The 8,804-nt window shown below is 54.5% G+C and overlaps 1 long non-coding RNA gene and 1 other non-coding gene across 2 annotated transcripts in view; both read right to left on the bottom strand.

Annotated features, from left to right (window-relative positions):
- Nucleotides 1-2,680, bottom strand: part of LOC102019697 — a 22,332-nt gene extending 19,652 nt beyond the window's left edge. Inside the window, exons 1-2 of the long non-coding RNA XR_001230949.1 lie at nucleotides 2,585-2,680; nucleotides 79-287 (exon numbers count right to left, since the gene is read on the bottom strand). This is a non-coding gene — a long non-coding RNA (uncharacterized LOC102019697). The remainder of the gene's footprint in view (nucleotides 1-78; nucleotides 288-2,584) is intronic.
- Nucleotides 2,681-8,120: 5,440 nt separating this feature from the next.
- Nucleotides 8,121-8,192, bottom strand: Trnat-cgu. Its single transcript has one exon. It is a non-coding gene; the product is annotated as a tRNA-Thr (tRNA).
- Between the last annotated feature and the right edge of the window lie 612 nt (nucleotides 8,193-8,804).

Here is an 8,804-nt window from a genome sequence, read left to right as displayed (position 1 = left end):
GCCCGGCCGGCCGGCGCGGCTCGCAGAGCGCGGGTGGCGAAGCGGGCAGAGAATAAGCGAAAGAGCCGCGCATGGTACCTGGCAGCCGGCATTCTTGAAGTGTGTGCTTCCAGCTCCCGGCGCCGGTTGACTGCACAGTGCTTTTTGAAATGCCAGTTCCGGGTGAGGGGGGCGGTGGAGGAGGGGTTCGAGGCCGCGGGAAGCTTTCTCAAGACTGGAGAGAGGTGAGAGGCGGTGGAATTCCGTCTGGTGGGGACCTGCCGCCCCACTGTCCGCCGCCACAGTGTCTGGGGAAGGCAACGCACACGTCGGGGACTGTGCGTAGTCAGCTGGGACCCTCTGGGCCTTACATAGGCCTCTGCGCAGATGCCCAGCCTCCCGTCCGCCAGGACCCCGGGGGTATGGAAGAGAGGGTGATGGGGCAGCGCAAATAGCCCCCAGACTGAGTCTCCCCACTTTCTTTCAGGTGGAGCCTTGGAGTCTAATTTTTAAAAAAAATTTTATATTTTAGTATCGGGAATCAAACTCAGGACCTTGGGCTTGCCAGGCAGGCGCTTGTGCCACTGAGCTGCACCCCGGCCCTTGCAGTCTAATTTAAAGAAAACACTAATATACATCTGTTAGTGTCCTGACACAGATGTCATGAGCTACGTTCCTATCTTCTCTTCCTTGGCCTCACGCGCCCCAATCGTGTCTTACATCCTCACTGCGGCTGCAGCTGAGGGGCTTCTCTGCCCTAGCTGCCGGTCCCTTGCACCGGCCAGGGGATTCCTGGCAGGACAGACAGATTGCAGGAGCAGGTGCTCACCAGAGAACGCGGCTCCGGGAGGGGTGGAGGGCAGAAGCACCCTGTACGGGGAAGGGGTTTGGCCCCAGGCCTCTGTAATCCCCATTTTGTGGGAGCCCAGGATTAGAAGGGAAGAAAGAGATGCCCTGACAACTGGGGAGATGCTGCAGGTGCTGGAGGGGGCTGGCGCTCCTGCTCTGCTTTCTCTTCCCCTTTTATTGCTCTCTCCAAATCTGACAGACCCTAAGGATCTGTGAGATTCAAGGAGTCTGGAGGGGCCGGTGTCCTGGGGGGATGAAAGGACAGGGATGTAATGGGTTTACCCAGGCACTGATCCCAGAGAAGCCCGCAGAGATTAAGATTTGCTCCCTGGGCCTGGAACCTCCCCTCTACCCCCTGACCACATCAAAGGGCTCGGCCATGGGGGGCACCTAATCCTATCAATGGAATCAGAGCAGGACAAGAAAGGAAATTGTGCAAACTTGGGGCAGCCACAGGACTCAGTGTGCTAGAGAAAGACAGATCCTAAGGCCCGGGGCTCCTCTTTCTCCTACATTCCTAGAAAATTCCCTGGCTAGTCCGCAAGCAGCCGGGACCTGTCCTTTGCTTCCTGAGATGGCTGCTATGGGAAGGTCGAGCACAGAAGCACAGTGGGGCTGGGCCTGCCTCCGGGGCCGAAAGGGACCCAGAGAGGGTTGAGACTTGCCCAAGGTCACACAGCCTTGCAAAGTAAAGACAAGTATTTGGTAAATAATGATACCAGTGGTATTCTGGTGTCATGGTTTCTTTTCTCTCCTTGCTGAGACAAAATATGCAACGCCCAAAATGAGGAAAGGAAAGGTTTATTTAGCTTACAGTTTGTGAAGGTTTCAGTCCATACTTGGCTGGTTCTAAGGCAGAGTGGCACATGGCAGAGGGCAACCATTCATGGCAGCGGAAGATATCAAAAGCAACGAGAGCGGAAATGTAGGAGTGGCAGAGAGCAAGGCTCCTTCCCTCCCTTATATTGTACGCAAACTACCCGCCCCAGGGCGGGTGTAGGACTCGCACCCATAATCCCAGCATTGAACTATGGATCAACCAAAAATCCGGAAGCCTGCCTATGACTGCATCAGGATTTGGGGGGACACGCAGACACAAACCATAACATCTGGCATGGCAAACATAGTGGTGGTGATATGCACATTCCTAAACATACAAAAACTCTACCTGTGTTCTTCTTTAGAAACATTGCCTTTGCCAGCATAGTGGCTCACGGACTCTTCTTCATGCCCCGTGGTAGAGGTGTGTGTGTGCGTGTGTGTGCGTGTGTGTGCGTGTGTGTGTGTGTGTGTGTGTGTGTGTGTGTGGTATGCAGATGATGTGTATCATACCTACATATATAAATTATGAGATAATTCTTACGCACTCAAATATATATTCTATGTCATCCCGTTCCATTTAAAAATGCTGCTTGCAAACTGCTTAAATGATTTCACCCAACAAGCTCGCCTTGTGCAGGTTGAGGGCTGTTGCCCAAGAGCAGTGCCTGATGGTGACGTGATGATGCTGACAGCTCTCTCTGAGAAAATTCTAGGAGCCAAGGCCCTGGACTGCGAGCTTCCCCTCACCATCTCACCGGGACTCGAGCACACAGCTCTTATAATGGTCTGCATTTTACCAGTGAAGTGACTGATCAGCAAGAACTGACCTGAGACCAGCCCCTCTGCACCCAGCTCCCCCAGGGCTAGTGTGCTGCCCACCACCCTGCCCCGAGTGAAGTCTCACAGCAAAAAGCGCAGTTGCCAAGGCACTTACACCGCGTTTGCCCTTTTCGTATCAGTCTGCTCTCTGAGCCCGCCCCCAGCTTCTGCTCTTTTTGCCTCCAGACATGACCCCCAGCGCACACACAGGACCCGGGCTCCTCGGCAGGCTGTCCTCCCAGACACGGAAGTGGGCTGAGGCTGTGTGTGGTATCACGTGGAGGGAAATCTTAGTGTGCTGTGCACGCCCGTCTCAGTGGCTGGGAGCTAGCAAGCTGGGACAGAAATCCCAGCCCTGGAAGCTCTTGCCTTATCTTCTGGTTGCCCTCATTCTGAGTTTCCCTCGGCCCTCCCTGGCCTCCCTTTTCTATTTGTTTTTGTCTTTTTTTTTTTTTTTTTTTCAGAAACGGTCTTGCTATGAAGTTCAGGCTGGCCGTTTTTTTTTTGTACCAAGAATCAAACCCATGACCTCATGCTTGCGAGGCAGGTGCTGTGCCACTGAGCTATATCCCTGGCCCAAAGATGGCCTTGAGCTCAGGCTGGTCTGAAGCTCAGGCTACTCTAGAACTTGCAAGGATCGTCCTGCCTCAGCCTCCCAAATGCTGAGATTACAATTGTGTGCTACCATGTCCAGCTTTGCGTCCCTATTTTAAATTGCAATCCTTGGCCCACCACTTCTTTTCTGCTAGCCCCTCCTTTTTTTCACTTCCATGGCCCTTGTCCCCTCTCATATGCCACATAGTTTACTCATTTTTTTTTGTTATTGCTATATTTTTGTTTTTGTTTGTCTTTTTGAGACAGGGTCTTGCTATGCAGTTCAGGCTGGCCTTGAGCTCACTTTGTAGCCCAGGCTGGCCTCAAACTCACAACTATCCTCCTGCCTCAGCCTCCCGAGTGCTGGGATTACAGGTGTGTGCCACCACGCCGGGCAGTATTATATTGTTTTTATAGGAACCAGCCCTCTCAGTAGCTATAGGAATTTGCATTTCCATAGTACTTGTACTGTGACAGAAGTAGCCTATAACTCATTTTTTTGGTGAATAGTCTATATCTCTGCTGCTGATTTTTGCCTTCCCCTACAACGTAAGTCCACAGGCACGGGGGCTTTTGTGCCTGACACATAGAGCACAATCAGTAGATATCTGCTGAGTGTGTTTCAGTGCATATCCTCCCCTGAGAACATACCAGAACATACCAGTTTCCTCTCAGAGGATAACCGCATTCCCCACAGGCCAGAGGGCAGACCTTCACCGTGGCCTCCAGTGCCTGCACCCAGCCTGTTGCCACTGTCCGTCGGTGAGGGACACCTGACATAACTCTAGCGGGCTCCAAGATGTCATGAAGCAGTGCAGGAATGACAGCCTCCATGTTCTGGATGCGGATCCTAGGCTCCAGGGGGTAAAATGACTCACCTGGGTGACTCTGTACTGATGCCCCTCCGCTCAGCTTGCGTTCCTGGACAGTGCAGTCCACCAGATGCCACTTCTGTGGTGGCATCAATAAAACTGTGCTGGCTTCTTTTTAGCTTTTTGCCATCCGCCTGAAAGCTTTGGCAGGAGACACAGGCCTCTCTCTTGAGAGCTGAAGTTGTTTGTATGTTGCCTGTGGTGTTCATAGGGATCATTTTCTCTGCATGTTTTGCCCATATGGCAATTTATGTGGACTTTTATTCTCTCCACCCATATAGGCTGGACAGAGAAAGTCTCAGAGCCTGGGGGCAAAACAAGATTGGAATGAACGCTTTGTTGCAGAAAGACCGTCCTGGGATTAGCAGTTTTGCCGGCATTCGGGACCTGCTCTAGTCCCTCATTTCCTGTGCAATCTCTTGCCTCTGTGACTTCTCCCGGCTTGATTGTCCCACAACTGCAAGAAGAGAAGTGGTGATTGACTGATCGATCAGTTGATTTTGCTGACTTCATTCATTCAACCAATATGTGCAAAGAGCCCCTTTGTCCACCAGGTCCCTGGAGAAGACACGATCTTTGCCCTCAGGAAACAGCAGAGAGATGGCTTCTCCACCCAGGAATCAGTTCTGTGCGGGTGTGTGGCATCGTGGCTCAGCAACGTCATGGCTGTGCTTCAGACTGGCTTTGAGTCTCCTGGACAACGGGCCAGAGGGTGTGCAGCGCCCGGAGGAGGAGGGTGGGCAGTCCTGGGAAGTGAGTGACGCGGTGTCAGGCTGATCCGGGTGTGGCCTTTTCCCTGAACGGTCCCTGAAAGGCTTGGCCAGAGCCCTCTGAGTCTTATCTTTGTCCTTGCCTCCTGTCTTACTTTCCCATCAGTGAGACATGATACCTGACACCCACAGCTAAAAGGAGGAGAGGTTTACTTCCGCTCTCAGTTTGTAGAAGTTTCAGTCTACAGTCAGCTGGCTCCACGGCAGGGCAGCAGGGCGGAGGGGCAGCTGTTCATGGCACTGCGGAGGAGAAGGAGCTCACGGCTTGGCAGTGGGAGGCAGGGAGAGATCAAGGGAGGAGGAAGAGCGATAGAGCCTCCCAGTCCCCGCCCCCAGTGACCACCTCCCGATACCACACTTAGCTATAAACTCATTCGTGGAAGAGATGTCACACTCCCGTGACCCAGTCACCTCCCAGAGCCTGTGAGCGTATGAGGCTTCGGGGGGTGGGGGGAACATCCAGATATAAACCGTAACACTTCCTATGGCCAAACTGATTCTTCTCTTTGCATTTCCTCTGTGTGCGTGCATGGTGGTGGCTGAGATGCTGCCCCTCCAAGAAAGGGTTTGTCCCACCCGTGAGGAGTGCATGAACACACTGTCCTCTGCTACCAGAGTCACCTGGCCTATGGCGCTGGGGACAACCCCCGTCCCCGGAGTGATGGGAGGGGTCCAGCCTCTGCTCTGACCTGCTCCCACCCACCCGAAGTGGAGCACAGTTCTGCATAGCAATCTGCCTGAGGCTGGGCCACCTGGGGAGTCCAACCTTTGGCAGTGTGTCTGTGTCCCTCCCTTGCCCCCAAAGCCTGAACACTGCTCAGGTTGCGTGGCTTGGGGCACTACCCACATTTCTCATGGAGCAGGGGTGAATGTTCCACAGGTGATATGCCTGGCGGCCCACAGGCTGGTACACACACGGCTGTCTCAGGGTAACACTGGTGATGACTTTTCTGGGAAGAGCTTAGTCTGTGTGATGTCCCTTCTCTTTGCCTGTTTGCTGTGACCTGAGGGGGTTGGCTGGTAGCTTCCACTGCTATCATCCCTGAGTTCAAGGGGTAAGCTGTTGTCCCCGAGGATGAGGTTGGGCCTTTAGGCTTTGTTAACCAAACCTACCCACGGACGGAGGCTGAGGCAGGAGGATCGTTGGGAGTTCAAGACCAGCCTAGGCTACAAAGTGAGCTCAAGGCCAGCCTGAAATGCCTAGTGAGATCCTGTCTCAAAAAGACAAAAAATAAAAAAATAAAGCTTAAAAGATATATCAATTTTAATATGAACAAAATTAAACTATAAGGTATAAAAATACAAAGAAGTTCACCTAGCTAGTAAAATGCAGGGAAGGGTCACTACAGAAGCAGAGGGTACAGTCCTCTTGGTTATGGGGGCGGTGACTGGAAGGGAAATGTGAACAAGGTTTCCGGAGCAGCTGACAAACGCCTCTGGCCTGGGTGGTGTTTCCCTTAGAACTCATTAACACATTCATCTCATTTGTGTGACTTCTGAATCTGTTCCATTGTATAATAAGAGATTTAAAAATATACCTCTCCAGGCTGGAATATTGGACTAAAACTCGCAGTAGGAGGCATCATAGCTATAGTTGCCAAATTCTGCTTTTAAGTTAAATAATAATTGTTCACAGGAAGGAAGAGGCCTGATGTAAAGTAGATTATATTTTTTAAAATATCCTGAAGGTTTTACCTGCCCACAAAAGAGCGCATCTGCCAGTGTGGTCCTCACACTGCAGTGCAGAGGCCCTGGGATCTGTTCTGGACCTTGACGGAGGACCCGAGGGAGGACTGCACGAGGGAACCTGGGGGTGGAGGAGGGGTGGCCTCCGCAGCTCCCGTCCTGTCCATCAGGAAGGGGCAGACTCTCTGGAAGCGGGTCCAGGGTCACAGTGTCCCCACCAGGAGGACACAGTGGTCAGCCTCCTGTGAAAGGGGCCACCATGCCTCACCACCTTTGGGCTCATGGGAGAGGTAGGAGGGCGGCTGGAGGTTCTTCCCCTTCTCTAAGGTTGAGCCCTTGAGAAAGAAACTAAAAACGTTGGGCCACGAGGCATCTAGGAAAGAACTCTTTCAACTTTAGAATTTAGCCAGGAGGGCAGCCGAAGTCCAGGCAGGGCAAGGAATTTAAGGGATGTCGTGCCATAAATTCAAGATAGCTGTCCTCGGTGCCCACCCGTGAAACCCCTGACCGGCCTCCGGCCCCGCGGGGTGTGTGGACACCTGCTGGCCTCCAGGGTAACTGCAGGTCTCATCTGTTGCCGACTTCTCCCTCATCTGCTATCGCGGCCTCCCTCACCGACCTGGACTTGGGATCCACCCTTGACCCTGGCCTCTGACCCTTCACCTCTGGGGCCGCTTCCCCAAATCTGTACACTGATCCTTCTGGACCTTGTACCTTTCTAGTTGACTTTAGCTTGGCTTGTCCCCCAGGGCAGCAGTGGAATCCTCTCTCCTTGCGTCAGGAATCAAGGTGAGGGACGGGATTCAAGGCTATAAAAACCCAGCAGTGCAGAACCTCTCTCGTGCCCATCCCTGAATGCCTGGGCTCGGTCTAGGCGCTTTTCAGAAGGCGTCTTCATTTGCATTTAGTGAGACTTCTTGATGGCAGGCACTCTAACTCAGCATTCCCTTCCAAACCAAGGGCGTTTCTTTCATTTATTAGGAAATATGATCAGTATTTCTAGACTGCGAGCTCCATATCCTGTTTCCTGATAACCTGACTGCTGACATTCAGTTCACCTGAAGTTCTTCCTGGTCAGCTGTGCCTTGGGAAAAGTAATGCGCTTTTTATTTTTTGGTGACATTAGCAGATGTATGGAATGTAGAATGGGGGAGGTGAAGTTCTATTTATGAGTCTATCTGGAGCAGTAGGTTCGACGCTGGGAGTTAAATTGAAAACGTGACAGGTGAGGAGCAAAAAAAGAGGGGCTAGGAATCAAAGGCCCGTGTCATGTGAAATCGGGCTGTTTACCCTAACGATGACGTGGGGAGTGTCATAACTGGCTGGGGCCAAATTCCAAGGGTCATCTCCGCGGGGCAGAGGAAGGAACAGGCGTCCACCGGAAAGAGGTGGTTGGGTGAGCAGGCGGGTTGGTAGCTTGTAGGGATTCCGGAGATATCAGAATCCACCGATGAGGACCGAGGGCCCCCCCAGCCCCCGCGACGCCACGCCTAACACGGATCCCGCGGATGGCGCAGAGCAGTGGGGCCGCGCGAGGGTGAACGGGGCTGGCCCGCCCGCGGGCCTCGGAATCTGGCTGCGGAGCGGTGAAGCCCGCGGGGGAGAAGGGAGGGGTTAAAGGTCGCCTGAATAGAACCCGAAAAGGAAAAAATACCACGTGGAGGAGGAAAGGAAGGGAGCGGGAGCACACGTAGGAAAGCTCCCACGTCAAAGCCCCACCTACGGCCACAGGCACGGACGGGGTTCGAACCCGCGATCTTCGGTTTACGAGACCGACGCCTTACCACTTGGCCACCGCGCCTGACAGCCGAGCGAGCGCTCGAAGCTCTCAGTGGAGGGGAGGCCGCGCAGGCGCGGGGCGCGGTGGCCACCCCGACACGCCCCTCCGGGGCGGGGCCCGGGGAGCCCAGGGGGCGGGGAGCCCTGCTCCCACGTGCCCACACCCGCGCTCGGGGACGCGGGGAGCCGCGAGGGTGCGGGCCGGGGAAGCAGAGCCTTCCCTGGTACGCAGCTCGGGCCGCGGGCAGAGCGAACGCTGAGTCCATGTCCACTGAGCTGGGAGCGCCTCGCTCCGGGTCCGCTGCGGGCGCCCAGGCGCGTGGGCGCGGGCGAGGCGGGGATCGGGCCGGGCCGCCGCGCTGGGGTCGCGACCCGAGGGACGATCGGACGATCGGGGTGCGAAGGACGGATGGGCGGTGGGCGCCCGAGCCCGCACCGCCGCGCAGGAGGACCCTCTGCGGGAGGACGCGCGGGCGAGGGGGACAGCGGACTGCGACGGCGGAGGCGGGGTCGGGTTTCTGTTCCGCCAAAGATGCAGAGGTGAGAGGTTGGGAACGCGGGTGCTTCTTAGGCTACTACTGTGTGCTGTGTGCCCTTTTTAGTGGCCCTTTTATTTAGTAGATCTTTAAGTGGA

The sequence above is a fragment of the Chinchilla lanigera genome, unplaced genomic scaffold, assembly GCF_000276665.1.
Source record: "Chinchilla lanigera isolate Chin_1 unplaced genomic scaffold, ChiLan1.0 scaffold00080, whole genome shotgun sequence".
Taxonomy (NCBI): Eukaryota; Metazoa; Chordata; class Mammalia; order Rodentia; family Chinchillidae; genus Chinchilla; species Chinchilla lanigera.
This window is presented reverse-complemented; position numbering and strand designations above follow the sequence as displayed.